We start from the raw sequence: 10,880 nt of genomic DNA, 5'->3' as shown, positions 1-10,880 counted from the left end.
TGTGGAAAAAGTGAAAACTGAGAAACCGTTTTTTTTTGCCCCAGCCAAAGGGGCAGATTTTCGGGTTTTCCGAGGCAAGTGGATTTTCGCCAAAATCGAATTTTTTAGCCAGGTGAACGTTGATTCCAACTATTTAAGCGCCGGGCTAGTCAGAACTATCAAAAGTATGTGGAAAAAGTGAAAAATGAAAAAAATTTTTTTTCACCGGTCGGTCCAAGGGTCACAAGGGTCAAAGTGTCAGATCTTGGATTTTTCCAGGGGGAAAGTCGACTTTCGCCAAAATTGAATTTTTTAGCCGAGTGAACGTTGATTCTGACTATTTAAGCGACGGGCTATTCAGAACTCTCAAAAGTATGTGAGTAAAAGTAAAAGTACAAGAGTGGCTAGAATAGATTCTGCTACCTTCTCCCCTTGTTGGGTAAAAATGTCAAGCCTCCACATATGCATCTCTCCTCCACCCTCTCGTGAAATTTCGATTTTCGAGATTAAAAAAAAAACAATAATTGCATTTTTTATTTCAATAACGCATGAGTAAACAGGGATATGAACGCAGATTACATATAGGCCCATAGAATTACGGGGACCGGCAAGGATTTGGAAAGTCTGAATACAAGTCCTGCTTACACCTAACAAGTGCTGAAGTGGGACATAACCAGAGGTAGAAAGGTCTCGGAAGCACTTGGGAAGAGGCTTCCCAAGACCTATCCAGTTCTGAACGGAAAGACCTAAGTAGAACTTGTCAGGTCCAATTATTCGACTCGGGATGTGCAGTAAAATTTTCCACACGTTACACTGAGAAAAAAAACTACTTTTGCCAGAGAAGGTTTAGTTGATACAAGAAAATATTCTCTTGTCCATTTTTAAAATCGTGAATCTGGAATTTTTTTTCGTTAGGACGGAATTTCTCAGTTGGAGATAATGAGTGATCACATCGGGAAAGTGTGAAGTCTCACAATCCATTAAATTCTAGATATAACTTGATATAAGTAGACTAGATATCTACATATAACTTGACTTGTTCGGTAATTTTTCTCCAACTTTTTTCTTCGTGTAATATATTTCTCCACACGCACACTGAATTCATGATAATATTCAACTTTCTGCCGTTAATGAGCATGGAGACAAGAACAAAAAGCAGTGAGAATTCCTTCAGGGTCTCCAGCCTACCATGAAAGTCTATCAGACTCGTTATAACCTGGGATTTTTCCCTGGAATCACTCCTTTATTTCGCCAGTGAAATGCGCCGCGATTGTAATCGACGCGTCATCAAACTAATTTAATGTGTAAATCAGTCGGTTTCTGATACCGCATGTATTGTCGGTGCAACTTGAATGAATTGCGAGGAAATTAAGCAATAAACATGCTCCTGTTGTGATTAATGGCCAAAGAAATTGCTTGAACGTTGCTATTTGATACGTAGGTGGTGCTAGATAATAAAATTTCATTTTGATTAATCGTAAATCGTGAAACATCTGTCATGTTAATTTTCCGCTAATTGGGAGAAAATCGTGGCTATATTTTTTTACGGCTGGGATTATTAGGGCATGATCCCGTGTGATACTCAGCCCTGATTTTAAAGGCTCACGGAAACGAGGGGTCAATTGCATCGGTAGTAGGGTTGACTGGGTTCAGGGGTGGGAGACACTCGTATGCATTCTGGTAGCGGGTTGATTTATTCGTTGGTGCCCGCTCACTTGGCTTCACGCTGTCGTATAGAACGTCTCGGGTCGGATAAAATTGTTAGTGAATACATGAAATAAATAGTTAATCCTCATTTTCAAAATCAGTGAACATCCTTTTCATATTTTTTCATCATCACGTGCAGTTACAATTGTGAATAAATCGCAGTTGCCGCCTATTCAGGCGGATTTTCCATGGGATAAGTAACAATCGGTGTTATCAGTGTGGATACAATGGTGATCGCAATGTTTCCGGAGTATAATCAGCCCCAAGAAATAGGTATTACGGATAATCTAGTCGTCATGTGAAGCGTATGCAACGATTTGATTTTTCATTTAGTTTCATGTTGAATTATCTGGGTGAAGAGTGATTTTGGGGGAAAATGTCAGAATACCATTTTTGTAGAGACTTTCATCCGCAAAAAAAAAAGTCTCTTGACGTTCTCCCCTAAAACGACTCATTTTCGAGATAAATGCAGAATTCCGAAAGGTGTTTGCTTCAAGAATTTATTCCTTCATTTTGGATATTGAGTTATTGCGACTGATCTTACAGGAAAATGTAAAGTCATTTTGTGTAGGAAATTTCATATAGAAAAACAGTCTTCTGACGTTCCCTCGCAAAAGCACTCGTTACCAATATGAACCCTGAATTTCCAAAGCCGTCAATAAATTCAGAAATTCAATTAATCATTTTGCGCCGAATCATTCAGTCACTGCGTTTTAAAGATGCATTCGTACATGCTTGCTAAAGCACCAGCAGCATTTATCATGGTCTCGTGAAGTGTCTAATTTGATGAAATAATTTACAAGGTTGTCTGAATGTTACAGACAGTGTACAGGAATGTTGTGTAATGATTCTCGTTCCGGAAACAGTGGCACGAGTCCTGTGAGAGTTGTTCTGCCACTGTGGTAACCAATCCCAGGATATACAGACCTGAGAGCCGTGAGAAATCACCCCCCCTCCCCCCTCCATCCCTTACTCCCCCCCACACAGGTGACAACCTGTAATCATTCCTTGTTGCTCGTCAAATTCCATCAACATCTGAATTATAGATATTTGCATAGAGTAATGAATCCGTGGGTTTGTTGACAGCTTGTGAAATGGTCTGGATGACGACAGACTGTTTCGTCATCATTGCAGGCTGAATGGCCGTGAGAATGATTGAATGAAACGTCACGTACCTATCGATTGTTGACAGTATTCTTTTTTCCAAGCAAGGTGCTAATTCTTATTACTATATCATTATTGTTTTCTCGTGGATGTAACCTTGAACAGAGTAAATATCTCAGGCAGTCAATGTAAATAGAGCAAGTTGCAGTCAGTATTTCCCCCGAAAAATGATGTTTATTTATTCTCATGTGAACAAAGCGTTCATTCTGGCTAGTTCCCTTCCGTGAAGAATTGTGAAACGATTTCAATCAAAATGACAGATTTTTCGTTAAGAGAAAAAAGTCATTGTTTTGCTTTGATATTTGTTTTGAACAGTTTGTGAAATTGTCAGATGACAGACTGTTTCGTCATCATTGCAGGATGAATGGTCGTGAGAATGATTCATATATATTTTCTTTCCAAGCAAGCTAAAACTTTTCTACTATTATACTGATTAGTACACTCTCATGAGGGTAACCTTGAACAATGTAAACATTGCAAACAGTCGCCGTAAACAAACGAGTTGCAGTAAATAAAGTGTTCGTTGTGGCTAGAGCCCTTCCGCGAATTACAAAATTATTTCACCAAACATGACAGCTTTTTCTCAGCGGAGCAAAATTTTTGTTTCACTTTGAAATATGACTCTGTGCAAGATAGAAGAGGTGAAAGTCCGAGCGTCACCCGGTCCTAGGTCAATACTATTTGTGAATATCTCGTCCACGTGCACCCAATGCATTTTACAAGCAACTTGCCAATTAGAAACGAATCTCGTACGAATGCTGTAATATCACGAAGACTGAATAATTGCGCATGTTTCGGCTGATGAATATTAAGTTTGATACTGATAATTCTAGCATGTTTGATAAATTATCTTTTTTTTTTGTTTCAGGTAAGTGGTCTTGTAATCATCTTTATCTCATCGCAGATGGATCTGGGTTAATGATGAAATATTTACCAGTCTCAAGAGACCTCATACCAATAGTAAGTGAATCCGTGACTGATTCGGTTGCATTAACATAATCGGAGTAAGGTAGCATTATAATTCACCCTAATTGATAGCTTACCTCCTTTAAATTCATCTGCAACACAACAATATTACATTAAGTTGTGTCTATTCGTGATGTATCTTTCGAAACCACAATATCCAGCCGTTAATTATATCCTCATAACTGGATCATACAGAATCAGTCACTGGCATAACTTAAATTCAAATGAGAAAAAGCTGAATAATAACTGAGAGATCGACTCTTAGGAAGTCGAACGGATCTGAGGAGGTGGAACGTGATAACTGTAATGTAATCTCGCATGGTCAAGCATATTCGTGTGAGTTGGGTAGAATCATCAACCGTGGCCAAGAATAATTTTCTAAATTGCGGAACGTCTTCTGTTCTGATGAATTTAATTACTACTTTCATACTCCATCCTGGAGTGAATTTACACGGATTAATTTATTCAATTTCGCGCGACAAATAAGTAGGATATGATTTCTCCACTGTTTAGTGCCGGAAATTAAATATTGTGAAGGGTCTTCAGGAGTTCGCTGGGCTGTTAAAAAGAAATTGAATTTTTGGGGTTGGGATTGGACAATAGGGATTAATTCGATTCAGAAGGAAACAGTTTAGAATATTTCAATTTTGAAGTGGAATTCAAATGCATTCTAATGGTTTTAAACCGACATAAGTCGAAATGTTACAACTTACTCGAATTTTTTTAATACTCGCAACCAAAATGAGTGGAATTTTCCCAATTTTCTCACTTTTATTTGATTTCATAGGAAAAACTACTAAAATTGAACACCAAAAGAACATTTAGAGAAATAAAATTCAGGATTAATTGAACATTAATTGAAGATAATAATTGAGTCGAGATGTCAAGTAATATCCAATAGGAAAGGAGTTATGAATTCCATTGAGGTAGAACTATGAATTTGGGAGATAATTTGAAAGATATAATAGGAGCAGATTAATTTTAGTTGAAGAAAAATCATCATTTCACGAAGAAACATTTTTAATTCACGAACCAAGATCGTCTTCAGAAAAGCGAAAATGTCGGTCAATTTAGGTCAAATTGTGCTAGATTTAAATGAAAATGACAAGGTACTTCGAACTTGTTGAATTTTTTACGGATATCTTCGAATAAGTGCAAATTTCACGTATTTCCGATATTTTCTAAAATTACAGAGAAAATATCCGTTGTTAAAAATGTCAACCAAAAATTTGGTAAAACATGTTGTTCTTTCGTTTATTATGAGTTTGGCAAGATCTTGCAGACACTCCCACACTCATTCCCTCTGCGACGTCATCTTTGTTCTCAATCTCATATCTACATGCAGTCTTTGACAAATCGTCGCGGTTCTATATAGGGATTACCCCTCTATATCATTCACTTTTTGCACATCTCTATATCATCTTCAGAAAAATCCATCTAGTGATAAGATTATTCCAGATATCTGAAAGGCTTCCACAGACTTAACAATGAATAGGCGACGTGAAACTGTATTAAAAAATGCAGCCAATTTTATGAAATTATCAATTACACTCTTTAATATATTCCGAAGCTTTTAATGGAGTTTTAGACCACCGAAGAGCCTGATTTAAATGAAATTAGTTGCTAAAAAATGCAGTTTAAAAAATAGAGGAGGGTTGAAAGTTACTCTGAGGGGTACGAATTAGCGATGACGTAATTTTTTTTGGAATAAAAAATTTTTTTTCCCCAATTTTTTGCTGTCTATGACGCGAAGGAGGGGACGGCGGGGATACCAATACGCATGAAACTAGAATTTTTAAATAAATTTTAAAAAAAGCGATGACTCAATTTTTTTGAAAAAAAATGGTTTTCTTAAATTTATTGGTGTCTCGGACGCGGGGGAGAAAATTCTAGTAATTCTACAGAAAGTGCTGGGTGAATGCTCTCTGCAGCTTTGGTATATTTGGTAAACTTTACGCAACGCCGTGAGGAACGCTAAAAGTACACGTGCGTGCGAATTGCGAAAATACCCGAACACCGACGAGCTCGTACGACAGCTCCCCACCCTGGTCGAGGGATTGATGCGTGAAGATACGAATAATTTCGGAATAGCATAAGAAAAATTCCGTATTGGCATATTAAAATTTCTTACACTGAGAAAAAAATATAATTTTCCCAATCATATTTGTTTCGGACAACCAAATGCCCAAAATTCCCATACGAAAACTCGCTTTAAATTCTTGTCGGAAGAATATTCGATTGGCAGAATTATATTTTTTTCTCAGTGTAAGCATTCTCAGATTAAATGCAAGGGTCACATCAAATTTCTCTGAGAATCAGTGAGAAAATATAAGTTCGCTTGTGAAATGTTCGAAAAGTACTTGTCCCAAGTACTTTTTGTATCGTTGAGTGAAGTACCACTTCTGCCGATTAAGTAGAAACAGTAATGAGAGGAAGTAGCTTCACAACTTTTAGTACGTTTTACAATACCGACGGTACTCGTGAAAAGTAATTGTTGAATTTCTCTCAAGTACTTTTATGATTTAATTTCAGTATTTTTAATTGATTACTTCATTGGGAAAAGCGAATATTATCGACGAATAAAATGCGCTATCTTGCGCATTTTTGTGAATAGAAGTATTTAGAAGATATTTTGTAGGAAAAAATCGGGAGATTGGAATTTTTATGAGTGCTTTCCAAACCGAACTGATTTCCAACTTTGAGAATCGTAATTCACGTTTATCTGATCGTAACTTACTCTCGCCTTTTGAGAAAATCGTAAATTACGTTTTTGAAAACGTGAATTACCATTTCAAAAACGTATTTTTCTGCGTGTTCACTTGCGCGCCAACATTTGGATCTTCATTTGTAATGTTGAATGAATTCGTGAAAAAATTCCGAGTAACAAGAGTACCGAGGTACTTTTCACCAGTACCCAGATACTTGACGCATGATACTTGCATCCAGTTGTTTTGTGACTTCGAGGAAGTCCTAAATTGGCCTCAAATTTTCCTCAGAAACCCCTTGGTACTGGGTAGAAGTACGTTTTCTACTGATCAGAAATAATTTTTTTTTTGAGTGATCATCCTTAATCCTCGTGAGTATGGTCTGCCGACCTATCTCATCTCACAAAAGACCTAGTTGGTATAATGAACAACCACGCCTACGCCCCATTGTGCATGATTACATAATAGTTGCTTGGAGAATTCGTCTCACTACGGGTATCAGAATTTTTTGAGGATTCCTCTTAAAGAACGGCGGAGTACATATGATCGAAGAATGAGTATATCGTTAGGTCTGATAGTATTACGCAAGTCTGGAAACAGAGCATTGCACGCAGACGCGAGAGCGCGCACGAGGCTCTGGAAGAGCCTCTCTCTTTTCCCTCCGGTTCACCTTTGCTAGGACGGTCGAGGGGAATTGTTCAAGGTCAAGGCGAAGGTTTCTCAAGCGACGCACGGTATCCAACGGTATTTATTTTCTGTACAATTCAATTATTCAATGTGGATCATTACGTAATTGAGGAGAATATATTCTACCGCTAGTATGGGATCAAAAATAACAGGATAATCAGGGAACGATGTGTTTTATCCTTAACGAGGGTGCTAATGGGATGAATTATTAAAAAATTAGGTTAGCGTGCTGGTATACTGGTAGTTGTCTCTAGATGAGAATTTTCTGGGCTTGAAATTCGAATGAATTTTGAAGCGAAACATTTTATGAAGGTCAGAGGATAAGAATGCGTTACAATCGTACTTTAGTTATCGATACTTGATTTTATTTTTGTTCTAATGACGTTATAACTCCTGTTGAAGTGACAAATGTGATAATGAATATCCAAGAGAGGAGAAACATAACAGATGGTTTGCAATTAATACGGCGTTGTAATTGCCAGAGACTTTATTTGGTCTTCTTATCAAGATTTTCTTATCAAAGTATCCAGATGTCACAGTTTATGTAATGACTCTGAGAATACTCTGGCAAAATTTAATTATTCAGTTGCAAATACTGAAAACTTGTTTTAAAATTTCTTTTTCCTCACTTCGAGATATTTGAAAATTCGAAAAAAAAATCTGAATACCCGGTTCAGACACCTTGTTTATAAAACAGAAGGATTCAATGCTGGCAAACGAGCGAGAGCACTTTTAACTTCTCTCAGCACGCTATATCCCCAGCAACTGGCTATTTTAGCGCCAAGTTTTCGGAGCACCGGCGGCATTCCTCAGCATGGAACGCAATAGCCAGAAACCCCTGGGGCAACTCCTTCGGGAATCCTCACACTCTTTTTTAGAGATGATTGTTCGGCCAATTGAAACACGTCTCGGCTTCAGAATGTAAATTCATGTCTATTTGCAGTAATTTGGCTGACAAGTATTTCCATGACTCATTGCACTGATTATCTATTTTTGTAATTGTTGGAGGATGAGGACAGGAAAATAGAAGCAATTGTGACAGCAAGATACAAAAGTTGAGGTGGAGTTGAGCATTTACTTTAAGTGGTCCATTCGAGACCGAATTCGAAAAGGAAGTAACTATTCACATGGATTTCAAGCGCCATGGGTCTTTTTTACACGGAGAAAGTTATTTGGTGAATTTCAACAACTAGTTTGCGAAATTTAATAACTAATTGAATAATTTTGAATTTTTAATAATGAAATTACCTGAAGTTTCACTTCATTTTTTCGTATAATTTTTCTCTAACGGAGAATGATTTTTACCGAAGCCGTTTGCTAAAAATTCAGCTCCGTTCGTCCACATGACGTTAAGACGGGTACAAAACAAACGAATAAATCAGGCCAATTCCATATATAACATATATATTTTTTTGAAATAATATTTTTCCATATGGGTCGATTGGTCAAATTTCTGAAGATGTCAGCGTGCGATATGGTACACATGAAAAATTACGGTAGAACGATGCAGTATCGACTTTATTGTTCAATTTACGTAGACATTTGGATAAAATAGTTCATCCGAAGACATGTCTCGTTTGAGATAGGGACGCGTTGGTCGTTTGTGGGTTGCCCCCAGGGTCGTCCATCGGTACCTCAGATTAGAAAGTATCCCGGGTAAACAGTCACAAAATCTAGCCCATAATCAGGACTTTGTAAAGGTGAATAATCGTCTGGTTCTCGTTCCCCGAGGACCAAATAAGTCCGTTGATCATCAAGATTGGTTTGATGGTTAACAATGTTGAGCCTGATAACTGCTATTTTCCTCATTTCCAATTGAATTTTGACATTTTCTCACAACCTTTCGTCCTTAATTTCTCGCATAATTTAGCATCATTGATTAGATTATCTTACGACCCGCGACTGAACCCCAACGAAATGCGCAATATATTTTCTCAGGTTCTACTTCCAACTTACCTCAATTTGATTCGAGGATCTTGCCTCAGAGTTTCGCCTAGTGTGATTAGATTTCTGTAATCGTCGACGCCCATCGGGGTGAGGGCGGGCGTTCCATGAAGAGGATGGGAATGAGCAGGAGGATAAGAATCGTGTGAATCCTTCGGTGAAATTCAATGCAATGTAATGAGCAAGATCGAGCGCATAAATCCGTTGATCAGCTGTGTTGTTCCTTCCCGATTTGGTTGTACACATGTAGGAACAACTTTCGGATGATATTTAACGTGAAGGATCGTGTGAGACCCCTCTGTTTTTTTTCGATGTAAGGTCTTTTTACAGGTCACATAAAGAGGAAAATCAGTTTTCAAATAAAAAAAAGGAACTTCTATCTAAGACAATCTTTAATCGTCATTATATGTAGTCCACACGCAATACCCCCTCAAGACCTATCCAGTTCTGAACGTAAGGTTTTGAGGTGTTTTCTTATGTTTTCGGGTATGAGAAATCCGAATCCGGTGGTATTTTTTATGTAAGTGCGTGCAATTAATAGTTACAAACAAATTAAGTGGTTTTTTTTATGATTTTTTTTTATGGGAAACATTGGCAAATAGAAGAAAATGTTCATGACAAAAGTTGTTCCGTTTTGTTGTAATAAATAATTATCATTTTTTTAAATCAAAATTTTTTTCGTTTTCAAGTAACGGTGTAGAGTTGCACAGATCGATCATTCGCTCGCTTCACCCTCATTCCATTGAATTTTGACTTCTATGTAGGATTATCTTCTTAGAATTACTCCTTCAATTGTTGCATCCATGACGAAAGCATCAAAATGATGTGAAAATGGGTGCGTACGCGACACGGAAGAGGTTCGAGCGGACTGCGCGCGCCGCGCATCCTCCCGCGTTCATCTGGTGGACCACATTTCGGCAACGGATTGATGGATTTTGATTTAAAAAATTGATCATTATTTATTACACAAAAAGGAACAACTTTTGTCATGAACATTTTCTTCTATTTGCCAATGTTTCCCATAAAAAAAAATCAAAAAAACCACTTAATTTGTTTATAACTATTAATTGCACGCACTTACATAAAAAATACCACCGGATTCGGATTTCTCATACCCGAAAACATAAGAAAATACCTCAAAACCTTACCGCACTAGAAGTGCACACGGGAAGGGGGTATTGCGTGTGGACTAATGAGCAATATTCTAGTTTTTATGGGAATGAGAAAATTTCTTGTCTCATGCAGATATTTCATCTTACAGTTATGAATTTTTGTAAGTTCATCACAACTCGCTTTTTTTTCTTCACTTGAAAATTTTTTAGCTACAAATTTCTAGTACACTTTCAGGGAATTTTGATCACATTTTAGTTATCAAGTTATATTTATACTTTAAATCTACTAACAATGGGAAATTTCAATAGTGACTGTAGAAAAATCAATCATTTACTTTTTCGCGCATCTTTCACACATCATCAAAAGTAGACATGCTTTTCGACTTTTGTAGTCTCACAGCACAGCTTTCATTTGCGCCCCATTTGACCCTAAGTTTGCGGACATGTTACAATGATTTTATTATTTAAACTTTAAATCACGATATTGAACAGTTAGAAAACATTTGTTTAATTAAAAAAAAAATGAGAAAGTCTACTTTTGAAGGAAGATTGATGGAATAAACATTTCCTAAACAATCCTTTTTTTACCATAATAATCATTTGTTTGGAATCCTAA

The sequence above is a fragment of the Diachasma alloeum genome, unplaced genomic scaffold (genome assembly GCF_001412515.2).
Source record: "Diachasma alloeum isolate Michigan unplaced genomic scaffold, Dall2.0 Dall_scaffold_00627, whole genome shotgun sequence".
NCBI classification, from domain to species: Eukaryota; Metazoa; Arthropoda; class Insecta; order Hymenoptera; family Braconidae; genus Diachasma; species Diachasma alloeum.
Note: the sequence above shows the minus strand (reverse complement) of the source record.